A 14892-nucleotide genomic window follows, 5' to 3' on the forward strand; every position below is an offset into this window, starting at 1 on the left:
GAAGGGCTTGTACTGCTGACAGCTATAAATAAACAACCACTAGATCCGCCCAACAACTTTGAACAAAGAAAATGTAAAACGAACGCTGAATATGTGATTCCTGTACCCCTGCCGCTCTAAGGGGTAAATATATCAAAGTCCAATTTTTTTCAGCGTGTTAAAATTTGCGCCAAATCGCGGGTGATAACTAGCGACTTTAGACAAAAAGTTCTCAAATGTATTAAGCTGCGATTTTTACCCTGATCTTTAAAATCACTGGTCATCTTTGGCGATTTGCTGCGATGTCAAACACTCCCGTGTTTAGCTAACTCTCCTGTGTTGTCCTTATATAGCTGCAAGATTAGTAAGCACATCACTGTTACGCTGCCCCTGCTTATACAGCCAGAAGTCCCGGCAGCTGTCAAAAGTGTTAATAATATTTTTTTAAAAAAAGTGTCGGGTCCCCCCGTACGAGCACTATTAACCCTAGTGCTGCCAGCCTACTACTGGTTGTGTTAAATTCTGGAAAAATTTGCGTGGGGTCTCTCCGATTTTCACTTAACCAACACTAGACAAACCAGCCGAGACGGGTGGCACTATAGGAGAGGGACACGCGGCAGGGATCCCTCTGCCATGATGACAAACCAGCCCCAGGCTGTTCAGCGCTGGGCTAAATTCCCAAGGGAGTGCCCCCCCCCTCTAGGGACAACCAGCCCAGTGCTGAAAGCAATAGGGCTCTTCCTACACCCCTGGGCGGTGGGTGTAGGGTAATAACGGCGATATAAATGTAAAGAAACAAATGGCCGCCATTTTGTTTTGTGGAACCGCAAGTCCCAGCCAGCCAGGGTGCCATAAACAGTGTGGGCATGCTGATTCGTGTATAACTACAAGCACTAGCATACCCATGGCAGCCAGGGCATGTTGGCACTTGAAGAACCACAAGTGCCAACATGCCCTGACTTAATACTGGGGCTCTTTGGCATTATCTAAATTTCATGTACCCATTATTTTTTCCATATAGGACCTCCAGCATTCCAGGATCTAGACAAGCAGCAAATGAGCTAAAGACACCAGCAGTCACAGGTGGTGAAAATGACAAGAACAGGTAGGAGAGAGGAGGACAGTCTGCCAACTGTCCTGAATCTGATGGGGCAGTCCCGAATTTGGGTGACTCTCTTGCTTAGTCAGGACTTGGTCCGACTCCAAGGTCAGTTGGGAGGTAAGTCCCGCTTAGCCATGTACTGCTTGTGACTGCATCGCTGCCTACATCTAACAGTAGTGCACACAGTTTTACCTGTGTATTTGTCTAAAATGTATCTAAAATGATAAGACAGAGGGAGGGTTTAGTGCCCCGGGCCCCCAGAGGCTTATTCCACGGTGAAGTGATTCACAGGGCTTCTCCAGCGAGAACTGCCCATGCAAAGCACTGGCAAGTCTATTGAAAGAAACAAATGTTTAATTTAGTTAAAGAAAGCATTTTTTTTCTAATCGGAATGGCAGCAAAATAATTATTTTTAAAAAATATTTTAAAATATTTTTTAACAATTAATTTCATTCTTTTTTGAGAAGTGTAACTGGAAGCCTAAGTTAAGGCTTCCAATTCCACTGTGCCAGTCTGAACTGGCAAAGACTTCTCTTAACTCTGTCAGTATCGTCGGGCAGCTGAGTATCACTCTCCTCCGGTGATACTTTCTTTGCAGCGATAATTTGTTTCCCATCACTATGATAAGGATAGAGAATATGTGTTATCGCCTCATATTAGGGGCTCATCTAACACCCCGTTCACACTGCTGCCCCGGCAATATTCCTGGTTTTTGAACCCGTGTCCCTGTTCGTACTCAACCCACATCTGCCCTGGCAATAAGTGTGAGTCATCACAGGGGGAGCTTTGATTGGCTGACAAAGATTAGGTCATTTAAATCGGCTCCTTTCTGTGAGACCTGGGTTGAAAAACCCCAGACTGGACCGGATACCTGGGACGGACCCGGGAATAACACTGCAATAGTCCCAGGTCTAATTGCCGGGTTATAAGACCTGGGTAGATGCTGGGATCCCCTTAACACTGAACAAGGACCCGGGTCTTTGGGGCTCACCCCGGCAATATCCCTGGTTTTTAGGTCAGTGTGAAGTGAACCTGGTATATGTGAGTTCCAGGGCCCTAGTAAAAGCAGAGGAAGAGAGGGGATTTACTACGGGTCACATTTAAAGTGGTAAACCCTATTAAAAATTTCTATTTAAATGGCTGGGGGGCGAGCTGGGACAACGTTGAAGTGTCGACTTAAAATATGCTTTTGGAATGTTCCCAGAGCTGCCCAGTAAAGTATTCAAATAAAGAATAAAAGTGTGCTTAAACAGGATGTATCATGAAAACATTGCATGCTCCTGTTTAGCTTCAGATGCAATTCTCTTTCTCTCAGCTGCTGGTTTGCATTGCAAAATCTATCTTTCTCCTGCCCAATACACAAATAATGGGCGGTGTTTAGAAAACTGACCGGCTGTGCACAATGACTATAAAACTGTGCGCTGTAATGTTACCAATGTGCCATGTGAGTGCTCCAAAACTTCTTGTGAAATAGAACCTCACCAATATTATGATAGGTATTTACTGCAAAAAATGTTTATTTGCTTTTCTCCTGTCTCCTCACCTGCTTTACTGAAAGCCATTTCCACAGCAAATCTGTAGGATAGAAGAGCGAGAGATTACGCTGCGTTCTCAGGGGCCTATTCTAATGGGCATCATAATAAGTTGAGATTTGTGTGGCCGTGAATATAGAACCCTCTTTTCCATTCAATTATTCCTCTTATGGCGCTCAAAATATCCCCGGATTCAATGGAAGTGCCTGGACCTCGAGCGAAAAGTGGGATTTAGTGAGCAGTTAAGTCGTCATCATCATCTATTTATATAGCGCCACTGATTCCGCAGCGCTGTACAGAGAACTCTCACATCAGTCCCTGCCCCATTGGAGCTTACAGTCTAAATTCCCTAGCACACACACACACACACAGACAGAGAGACAGACTAGGGTCAATTTTGATAGCAGCCAATTAACCTACTAGTATGTTTTTGGAGTGTGGAAGGAAACCGGAGCACCCGGAGGAAACACACACAAACACGGGGAGAACAAACTCCACACAGATAAGGCCATGGTAAGGAATTGAACTCCTGACCCCAGGACTGTGAGGCAGAAGTGCTAACCACTGAGCCACTGTGCTGCCCAGACGCAAAACTACGTGTTTCAGAGTCTACTCTGAAGCTGCAGCAGAAAGCACCAAATCTGGGAACTCCCAGGGCCTGCGCTTCATTGAGGGACGTAAATTGAACGTATTGTGAGATGCTTTTAAAAGGCAAGTAATTCGGGCATACGCACGTCCGTATTATCTGCAAGTAGATGTGCAGAAATATCTCTTGTTGAAGACGGGTCTAAGTGCACTCTGCTTATACGGCACTTGCTGTACGGAGACAGACACAATGCACTGCGACCGTCATCACTAATATATCACTCGGCACTTACACCTGCCCTGTAGCTGGTGCAATTGATGTGACAGAAAATGACATACCTTAGAGATGCCCAGAGCTGCTGCGTGCTCTCCAACTTGGCACGTCTGTACTGTACATTGACTATGTGTATAGGCCCAGCCCCTCACCGTTCAGCACATAAAATCGTCGGAAGTGTCCTTTGCTTTTGTAGATGGACGTTCTTGTGCTCACTGGTGTAGAGTCCATTTCTGGGCATTCACAGTGCAATTTTATACAAGATACGGCAAGTAACGGCATTTACATTCCATAGAGATTCAGTCCCCCAGTGACTGCAGGCCTGGCATACCCTCCTGCGACCTCCCCTAGGCATACCCTCCTGCGACCTCCCCTAGGCATACCCTCCTGCGACCTCCCCTAGGCATACCCTCCTGCGACCTCCCCTAGGCATACCCTCCTGCGACCTCTCCTAGGCCCAACTGTCTCCCGACTTGTCGCAACAGCTTGTGCAGCAGCCCTGCACCTAATGGGAATGCTGGTGTGTTGCTGGGGGCCTCTGGTCGCCCCCCCATCCAGTGACTCTGGATAGTTCGGTCTACGGCTGTGGACCACCAGTTGTGCTACTGCCCATCTGATCTGATCAATCTCACTTACTTATCCCTGAGTTTCTTCCTCTTTTGCAACCTCTCTGTGGACTTCTTTAGCACCAGCGCCTACCTCAGCCTGGTCACCCTCAGTACCACATGCCACCACAACTCTGTGGACTGGTGCCTTACTGCTCCACCACTATGTATCTCCAACTTGCTGATGGCAGTCCATGTCTCTCCACACCGCCCCGTCATCTGGTCTCAGACAAATACAGAAGTGGAAGCTGCTCAAATCAATTTATAGCAGTGTGCTGGGGGAAAAAAATGTTGTGTGTATGTTCCTTGCAGGATAACCCCACCCTTTCAAGCACCTGTTATGGCCTATAAATTGATTTGAGCAGCTTCCACTTCTATATATGTCAGTCGCCACGGAATCTGTGGCACCATACAGATATACAATGATAGCCGCTGTCCTCCGCTCTGCCAAACTTTATTCCCTATGTTGCACACTGAGCAAAATCGTCTCCAACCATTTAAAACCCATTTTTAAGTGACAAAAAGAAAACTAATTTATACCAATACGCTCCAGAGGCCCTGATTGGTAAAATTGTGATTTTCCCAAAAATAAATTACCTCAGGATGATCACCAACCCCTTGATTTTATGTTACCTATATATTAACCAGGCCTTTAGCAATAAAAAAAAAATAAATCTATGGATTTGCTTTTATTTTGGCTGTTAAAACATATATTAATGCGTTCTTTTAGAACATTCTGGGATTCATGGCAGCTGAGGCGTTATCACGAGCTTTCCTCAATCAGCACTTTTTGTGGCATAAAAGAAAACACGTTTTCTGAGTTAGAGGATTTTTAAAGCTGCTCTGCTTCTGATCGGAGACAATTACACAGATTGGTACCCTTTTTAATCATAGCTTTTGCTCCTCGCCGGCGACATTGTGTTCCTTTCTTCGCGGTCTCGGCGTCACTCAGACCTGACACGTCCCTCTTGAAGGGATATGATAATACCTGGCTACGCCATTCCAAGGCGATATTTTAAGCAGGGTGCTATTTTTCTGAGGTGAAAGTGTCAACTGATGCTGCGGAACAATAAGAATGTTTTGTGCCAGGAATCCAGAATTAAATTAGTCACAAAGGATTTTGTTTTAGAGAAAGTCCATCTGGATAAGATGGCAGCCATTCGAAAAAACGGCTCGCCTTACCGCAAGATCTCTTGTCCTGTGTTCTGCAAGGAACAAAAGGTGTATTATACTGTATCTTACTGCATATAATAGCCTGCTCAAAAATAGTTAAATTCCTAAAAGGGTTTTATTATTCAGAAATAAAATTTAGCTGTTGTAGTGGTTGGGCCTTGTGATTGAATTTTTTGTCCATACATTACAATGACTCATATTTTTTCCCCATAGTACTCCCCTATAATCCTATAATTTGGAACCTATATATCTTTATTTTTATGACATCATACAGAAGTTGAGGAGTTCACATATAATTATGTAGAACAATATCAAGCAAATCCATTGGCAACTCCTTTAATACAGCTGTTATAGAATTTATTGTCGCGCAAGTACTATGTTAAGAGACTGTTACTCAGTGTTCAAGTTGAATATTCATTATCCACTTGTTTCTGCTCTCGCAGATACCATTATAAGCTTTTCAATTGTGGTTTTATTGAAGTGCTACCCACCAAACTGAACTGAATACAACATTTAGCAGGGAAGGCTTGGCTTTCATACGGTGCACTAAAAGTCTCTAATTGTCAGCTATCTAAATATTGAATGTGAAACCCAATTTGTAATGTGTAGCAGTTTCCATATGTTAGCAAATTATTTGGTAAATAGGCCAAAAAATGCTAAATAGAAAATAAGATTTGTTGCATTGTGGCATTGTCCTCATGTCGTGTTGTGGCGAGTTCTCCTTCCAATTCTCATTCAATCCAATGTCAAACAATTGTTTACAACACAAAAATGTTTTCAAACTAACTTATTAGGAATTAAAACAATAAGATGAATCTTTAGTGCTGGAGGACAGATATGTGGCTACAATGACATTAATCCAAACCCTAACAGTGTCCATTAGTCTCACAAAAATTATATTAATCTCTATACAATATTTACCTACAGTGTAACAACAGTGAGAAATGTATCGAAAGTATTATAATATTGTGAAATATGGCAAATGAGAGTGAAAAACATTGGTCAGGAGTTCGATTCCCGACCATGGCCTTATCTGTGTGGAGTTTGTATGTTCTCCCCGTGTTTGCGTGGGTTTCCTCCGGGTGCTCTGGTTTCCTCCCACACTCCAAAAACATACTGGTAGGTTAATTGGCTGCTATCAAATTGACCCTAGTCTGTCTGTGTCTATATGTGTGTGTATATTAGGGAATTTAGACTGTAAGCTCCTATGGTGCAGGGACTGATGTGAGTGAGATCTCTGTACAGCGCTGCGGATTTAGTGGCGCTATATAAATAAACGCAATCATCATTGTTATCATTTATTTGAACAATAAAGTGAGACAATAAATAATATAATCTCAAATATAATTTATTGGGAACAAAAGTAAAGAGACTATAAGGCAGATTTTAATATCACTTTTTCACATTATCAACTTACTATTTCGCTGTTTTTAATATCTAATTTTTTTTAATGAAATCATCAATAAAAGTTAAACTGAACATAAGAAAATAATGCATGAAAAATAGTAATGCTAAAATATGAGGCTTTTTTTCTGGTGCATCTCTCTATAAGGATTATATATATTGTATACAATACTTATTATATACAATACTTATCGGCACTCTGCTACAGGTCCGATTTGTGGAAATGACATTGGCCGAGAGAAGCAGAAATTAAATCTTCAAACATGTTTTTCTTATGTATCCCTGCCAGAATAAATTTAAAAAAATATATTAAAGATATCTAAAAAAAACTATATATATATATAATTTTTTTTTACACTTCTTAATTTTATACACACGACATGTGGGGACATTTGGTTCCATAAACCTTTTATAACAATGCAGAGGAGCAGGAGGGGGGGTGGTGAGTAAACACAGCACTGGGGGGGAGCAAACACTATGTTCACTGCATGGAGAACACAACTTGTGGCTAGCTAAAAATAGGGATAATTGACCCCTATGGAGGAACGCTGTCATAATAATCACAGCGCTCTTAGCAATTGCCTGACGGACCTTGAATATTCTCTGTTTTATTTTTGGTCCTTTAGCTAAAATGTTTTTGGTTATTGCAGCCGTGGTCCTCCCTATTTTTAGTTCTCTAGCTGTATTATACAGAACACAAGAACGTGTCCATTTGTATCTAGGCTGTGAAACAAGGACAATGTCATTTTAGGGAGAATTGCTATATTTTTCCAGTGTGCTGCGTTACCAATTGGAAATATGTAAAATATAGTTCTAAGAAGCCGGGATGCACCGATGGCTACATGCCAATCACTATACTCCTACACACCTCTATACCAATCACTATACTCCCACACGCATCTCTATACCAATCACTATACTCCCATACACCTCTATACCTCTCACTATACTCCCACACACCTCTATACAATCACTATACTCCTACACACACCTCTATACCAATCACTATACTCCTACAAACCTGTATACCAATCACTATACTCCCACACACACCTCTATACTCCTACACACCTCTATACCAATCACTATACTCCCACACGCATCTCTATACCAATCACTATACTCCCACACGCATCTCTATACCAATCACTATACTCCTACACACCTCTATACCTCTCGCTATACTCCCACACACACCTCTATACCAATCACTATACTCCTACACACATCTCTATACCAATCACTATACTCCCACACACACCTCTATACCAATCACTATACTCCTACACACCTCTATACCAATCACTATACTCCTACACACACCTCTATACCAATCACTATACTCCTACACACCTCTATACCTCTCGCTATACTCCCACACACACCTCTATACCAATCACTATACTCCCATACACCTCTATACCTCTCACTATACTCCCACACACCTCTATACAATCACTATACTCCTACACACACCTCTATACCAATCACTATACTCCTACAAACCTGTATACCAATCACTATACTCCCACACACACCTCTATACTCCTACACACCTCTATACCAATCACTATACTCCCACACGCATCTCTATACCAATCACTATACTCCCACACGCATCTCTATACCAATCACTATACTCCCACACGCATCTCTATACCAATCACTATACTCCCATACACCTCTATACCTCTCACTATACTCCCACACACCTCTATACAATCACTATACTCCTACACACACCTCTATACAATCACTATACTCCCACACACCTCTATACAATCACTATACTCCTACACACCTCTATACCTCTCACTATACTCCTACACAACTCTATACCAATCACTATACTCCTACACAACTCTTTACCAATCACTATACTCCTACACACCTCTATACCTCTCACTATACTCCTACACAACTCTATACCAATCACTATACTCCTACACAACTCTTTACCAATCACTATACTCCTACACACCTCTATACCTCTCACTATACTCCTACACAACTCTTTACCAATCACTATACTCCTACACACCTCTATACCTCTCACTATACTCCTACACACCTCTATACCTCTCGCTATACTCCCACACACCTCTATACCTCTCGCTATACTCCCATACACCTCTATGATTACCCCAAAAGACTAGACTTCTAGATGGAAAATTAATGGCCTCTTTTTGGCAAGCATAAAATGAATGAGAAATGCCTAATTTCAAATCCTCCAAAGACAGGCAGACAGCCAATCAGCTTGTTTTCTGTACAACCCGGGTTGAAAAACCCGGGTTGCACCATTCATAGTGCAGGCAACCCGGGTCCGACCCGGGAATTACCCCTCGATAAATCCTGGGTTGAAGACCCGGGATTTTTGACTTGTACCATTCATACTGCACCAAGACCCGGGTCGTTTGAGCTCGCCCCGGCAAAAGCCCGGGATTTTGGTGCAGTATGAATGGGGTATTACTGACCCTTCACACACCTGTAATGTCTCCATTCACTGACAGCCATACACCTCTGCACATCGCCTCCGCACGATATCCCTCACGCACCTGTAATGTCTCCATTCACTGACAGCCATACACCTCTGCACATCACCTCCGCATGACATCCCTCACGCACAAGCCCCCGTGCACCTCCTTATTTTTTAATATTGATAAAGTGTACATTATAATTCCAATTATTTTACATATTGAATCCTATTCTTGCTATATTTTTCTCTTGGCCGTGTAAGTGCATTTTAATTACAATACTCTTCAATAGATATAAAAGGATTTACATTATAGCCAAGCTCAGTATTCATATTATTATGGGGTTCATATATTTATTTTATTTATTTTTTACATTAAAAGCGTGTGTGACCCTACTGAGGTGGTGGCATAAGACCAGGGGGGCATGGTCAGTTTTTAGAGGGGGCTTAAATTATGGATATAGATTACAGAAGCTAGTTTTTGTAAATGAACAGTAGTACAACACGTGTCATAGCTACAACTACAAATATACACAACATGCCTAATCCGAACATTGGCCGTCTCCTGCCAAATACACTGCTTCCTGCAGACATCTCCTTCCCAATCTCTTTCCATTGTCCTGGAAGCATGACTTATAGATCCTTGTAAGTGGGTAAGGGAGCATGGAGGGACGTGACAAAACGCAGTTCCCGCACCTGGAATACTGTGAACGATTCTGGAGACCATATCATCAAAAAGACACAAAAAATGAAAAACTATTCAGTGAAGGGCTTGTGAAATGGTGCATGCGCTATATAGCAAAATCTATCAGGAGAGACCACATGCTAAATATTGTACTGCTTAGAAGACAGAAGAGAGTGATAGAAACGTAAAGATATTAATAGTTCAGAATGGCCGTATTCTTTACAATAAGAGAATTTCTAGAATAAAGAGACACGTTTTGGAGGGAAATAGACTGAAAGGTAATATAAGGAAGAAGTTTTTTACCAAAAGAGTGATGGAATCATGTAATAATCTTTCATCACTTGTGGTAAGCAGTCATAGCCCACTCCCGCAGTCGGTACCACCCTATTTGTGTCTCCCCCTGTCCTTTAGGATGTAAGCTCTCAGGAGCAGGGCCCTCTCTCCTTCTACTCTTCCATCACCCTCTGTACCTCTTGGCCTGCTTCCCTGGCCCTGATTACTACAATCACTCTCGCTCACTGTCCCTCATATAATCTGATCTACAATACCGTGTTACCTCTATTTTTATTCATTCAGTATGTCTGGTCTTTGTATTTTGTTCTTCATGTATCATGTTATGTCTTATGGATCGCTGCTTTTTGTATATGTCATGTACAGCGCTGCGGACCCTTTGTGGCGCTTTAAAAATAAAAGATAATAATAATAATACATGGGAGACTCCTGAATATCAGCAAGTCTTCCTAGACTCCCGGCAGAATAGAAGGTCTTCACAGATCCCACTTCACTTTCTCCTGAAGCGGGCAGAGTCTTGATAATGTGATTCGATGTGAATCACGGCTTGGCCCTCCGCTGAATTCCATGGGGTTATCGAGGAGCACAATATAAATTCTAGAATTCTAGAAACTGCAGGGTCAAAGTAACATTTCCTGACCTGAATTGCCTAAAAAATTGCAGGTAGCAGTAAAAACTATCAAAAGAAGCAACATACAGTAATTGGTGATAAGACAGCAACAAGTAATTAAAGATTGGGTAGAAAAAATAGAGGGACGGGAGTGATGACTCTATCTCGTAGCGGCACTTATTGCAAACAGTCAAGTTGTGCTTAATGCCACATTTAAAATGACCAGGCATTACCATTCAAAATACTTACCCCATTTACCAAGAGAACAAAAGCACATTTGTATAATAATTAAATCAGGGGTTAAAATGTTGAAATGTTAAACGCCTAATTTGCGCTCCGACTTCAATCTCATATGTGCATATAAAAATAAAACGATAGGCTGGTGAAATAATGTTTTGTTATGTTCGGGCTTCTTATAGCCTGACCAAAGTTTGTGTCCTGTTGTTCTGCTTCCAAAAAAAACAGGAACCTGAACTAAGTAGCCCTTTGCATTACAACTGTAGTGGTCATACTACAAGTGTTCAGACTTGCTCATATCTATCAAAAACAATTAAATATATCTGTGATATATTTTTTTCTTTTCTCTGTAAGAATCTTCAAAAACCACAAATCCTGCTGCAGCTGGTTTAAAATGACGGCATAATTGCCCTGTATTCACAAGATGATGTAGAAAATAGCTCTGGTGATTTTATTCTCAGCCTCGCGGCTAACACCCAAATAATTGTCAGATATTCTGTCTTCATTAGTAAGTGTTGTAGCGGAAGACTGAAGACTGGATCATTTTAGGAGGACTGTCCAGGCTTGTCTCATACGTACAATTATTGCTAATACTAAGTTATCGGACGGAAAGGGTCTCTGAAACCCACAATACACTGTTGAAGAAGTATAAATTATTTATTCTAGAGAAATTCTGATTTATTCAGTTTTGAAGGTAACATTTTGCTTGCCTGGTATTTGCATAAACTCTGTTATAAGGTCATGTAGCATTAGATTTATTTTAGTGTCTATGCTTTGCTTGTTAGTACTCTAAGGGCTAGATTTACTAAGCTGCGGGTTTGAAAAAGTGGGGATGCTGCCTATAGCAACCAATCAGATTCTAGCTTTCATTTATTTAGTACTTTCTACAGAATCTAATTGGTTGCTATAGGCAACATCCTCACTTTTTCAAACTCGCAGCTTAGTAAATCTAGCCCTAAGTCTTTGTAAATTGCTCTGCTTAACTAGCAACAGATCAGTCCGCCAAATCTGAACCTGAAATCAAGTTATATACCATTTTTCAATCATTATGCAGGTGTGGGATCTAATAAACACCATGGGGTAAATCTATCAATCTGCGAGTTTCCAGCTGGTTTGAAAAGTGGAGATGTTGCCTATAGCAACCAATCAGATTCTAGTTCTCATTTATTTAGTACAGCATACAAAATGACAGCTAGAATCTGATTGGTTCTCCACTTTTCAAACCCGCCGGAAACTCGCAGCTTGATGCATTTACCCCCCATGTCTAAAATATACTAAATTAAATGTAAAAATGACCCAACTTTCCGCCACACTGCCCCCTGAACTCCATTAAAATGTTAGCAGTGCTCCTCACAGTAGAAAATTACCTGCCAGCAATCTTTTGTATCCTAGCAGAACTCTTTCCTTGCCATAGGGTAGTAGTGGTATAGCGTGGCATGAAAATGGACATTAACCAATTATATATGACTAGTATTAGGAGAAGTAACTGAGTATATTTTGGGTATACTGAAGAAGTTGCGCTAATTGTGTGAAATTAACCGTGCTCAGAATTATTGTAAACGTTTACTAATTGTGCCTTTTGTAATCCTTTAGAAATACCTTAACTAACAAATATATTTCTATCTATAGAGAGACTTTTATAGCCCGGTAATTTGCATAAGTTCTGCTAACTAGCTGTTAGTGTGAAAATAACCTCTAATTGCTAGTCATGTCACATGATCTATGGATTACCTCACACGATGACAAAATGTCCACCCCCCCCCCCCCCACCTGCAAAGACTGGTTACGTTTAACTATATCATCTCCAGCAGCAATTGCTTGTTTACAATTGCTTGTCTCAGATTATGGCCGTAGCTCACACAGTCTTCTGATCTATGACTATCTATAGAGAACCTTTTGTGCAAATACCGCTGATATTAATAGACTCAAATTACTTTAGATCTCATTAGGCTGACATGAAGGGAATAGTCCTGCCTGATTCATCTGGGGTCTCCCATAGTAAAAAGATAAATAAAAGTAAAAATCAATTATACACAGTTTGCAAAAAGCCCTTTCAGAATTTAGGGGCCTATTTAGGAACGGTCAAAAAGCCTTTTTGTTGGCAAAAAAGGTGTTAGCACCATCTCTGGACTGTAGAGCCAAACGGATGCATTGACTAAAAAAAAATATTTATTGATTAAGCTTGGCCGGGAGTTGTCATTACAGTCTACAGGACGAACAACTTATCTAGAACCTTTTACCAATTGTCTATGGGGCTAAAGAGCTTGGCCGGGAGATTGTGAAACCACAGCTTGGTCAGGAGTCCACTTCGGAGGGATCTGGCTATCCCGAATGCTTAGTTAACTTTCTCATAGTAGATAATAACGACTCGGGTACAGTGCGTACTTACAGTGAACTGTAATTTAAAAATAGTCTTATCACCTCCAGTAATAAAGATAGAGTTGTTTCATATCTCTCTCTTTGCCTGTTTGATCCTGAACCCCTAGATACCAGGGTTACCCAGCGGAATCTCACCCTCACATCCTGGTATTCTTACAGTGGCACTCTGTGTTTGGGTACAGTTGCCGGATGGTAGTGTATTTGGCCGGCTGCCACTGTACCTAGTGCCACTTTTTACAAAAAAAATGAAAAAAAAAACAAACCTTTTCATTGAAATTTGTTATTGAAATTTTTTATTGAAATTTACAAACAGTACAAACATTTAAATACTTCAAAACAGAAATCACATATCCTAGCAAGTAGAACAAGGTACGGAAGAATTACACCTTAACATGAAAGGTGTTCTATTATGACAGCAGTATATAAAACAAAAAAATAATTACACGTCAAGAAAAACAAGGAATAAACTAAAATACATTAAATAATATAAACCAAGGGCCCTACAGAGTGGTTGATATTGACCTCCCAAGGTTTATAAGACAAACCACGGGATTGATAAACCACAGGGGGTCGCCCTGTGTCTTTGGAAATATACGAGTCCCTACTTTTTGTAGAATGCTGCATCTGTGTTCAAGGAATTTGATTTCGAGTTCCTGTTTTGTACGACCTACACACTGCATTTAAGTAAACAAAATGTGATTAAGGACATAATATTATTGTAAAATGTGATCGTATTTAATATGATGAATTATTTTATTTAGTAGATTTAATAGATTTATTCATTATAAGGTTCTTCTTTTTAGATATTTTATTGGTATTATTAATCAAAAGTTTATCTAATTTATTGGTTACATTTCAAGTATCCAAGCGTAATCTCTCAGGCTAATTCTGTGTTTTAAAGGAAATTAACAATTCACTTGCCTGATATTCAAATTCCAGCTCAGAGGTACAGTTCATTAGTATCCTCATCTGCTGTTCTTTTGAATAGTATTTAGCTAATGTCTATATGAACTATTATAATTTAAATAACTATGAGTATCTACTTCTTTTTATTATGTTTGCGTTTGATTTTTCCATCTTTGAAAGAGAGAAGTCAAGAACCTAGAAATTAATACAAACTGGGTGACAGTGATGAGTAAATTTAAATTTAAACGTGTTACTATTCAAGTAATCTATAAAATCAGATATAGATGTAGTGTTCTATTTCCATATAAACAACAAATAGTTAATATAATGACCAGATCCCCCTTACGGATCATCCCATAGTTAGGCCTCTTGAAAGAGACCCATGTAGAGATTCACATAACTGGGGGTTAATCTGGTCCCCATGGCCGTTCCATAAATCTGTTAATAATACTGGTAATTAAATACAAAATAATTTTGTTTCAAAAATTGTGTTTCTCTGTGATTTATGGATCCTTTTATCTTTTTTTTGTAGCCTCCACTTCTAGGTAGTACAGCAGGACCTGTAACCATCAGCCAATCCTGTCTTCAAGCATGTCTGAGGGCCCAACAGCTATTACTGTAACTGTAATCTTTTGGAGCCTGAAAGGGTTCAAACAC

Source organism: Mixophyes fleayi, chromosome 12, assembly GCF_038048845.1.
Source record: "Mixophyes fleayi isolate aMixFle1 chromosome 12, aMixFle1.hap1, whole genome shotgun sequence".
Lineage (NCBI taxonomy): Eukaryota > Metazoa > Chordata > Amphibia > Anura > Limnodynastidae > Mixophyes > Mixophyes fleayi.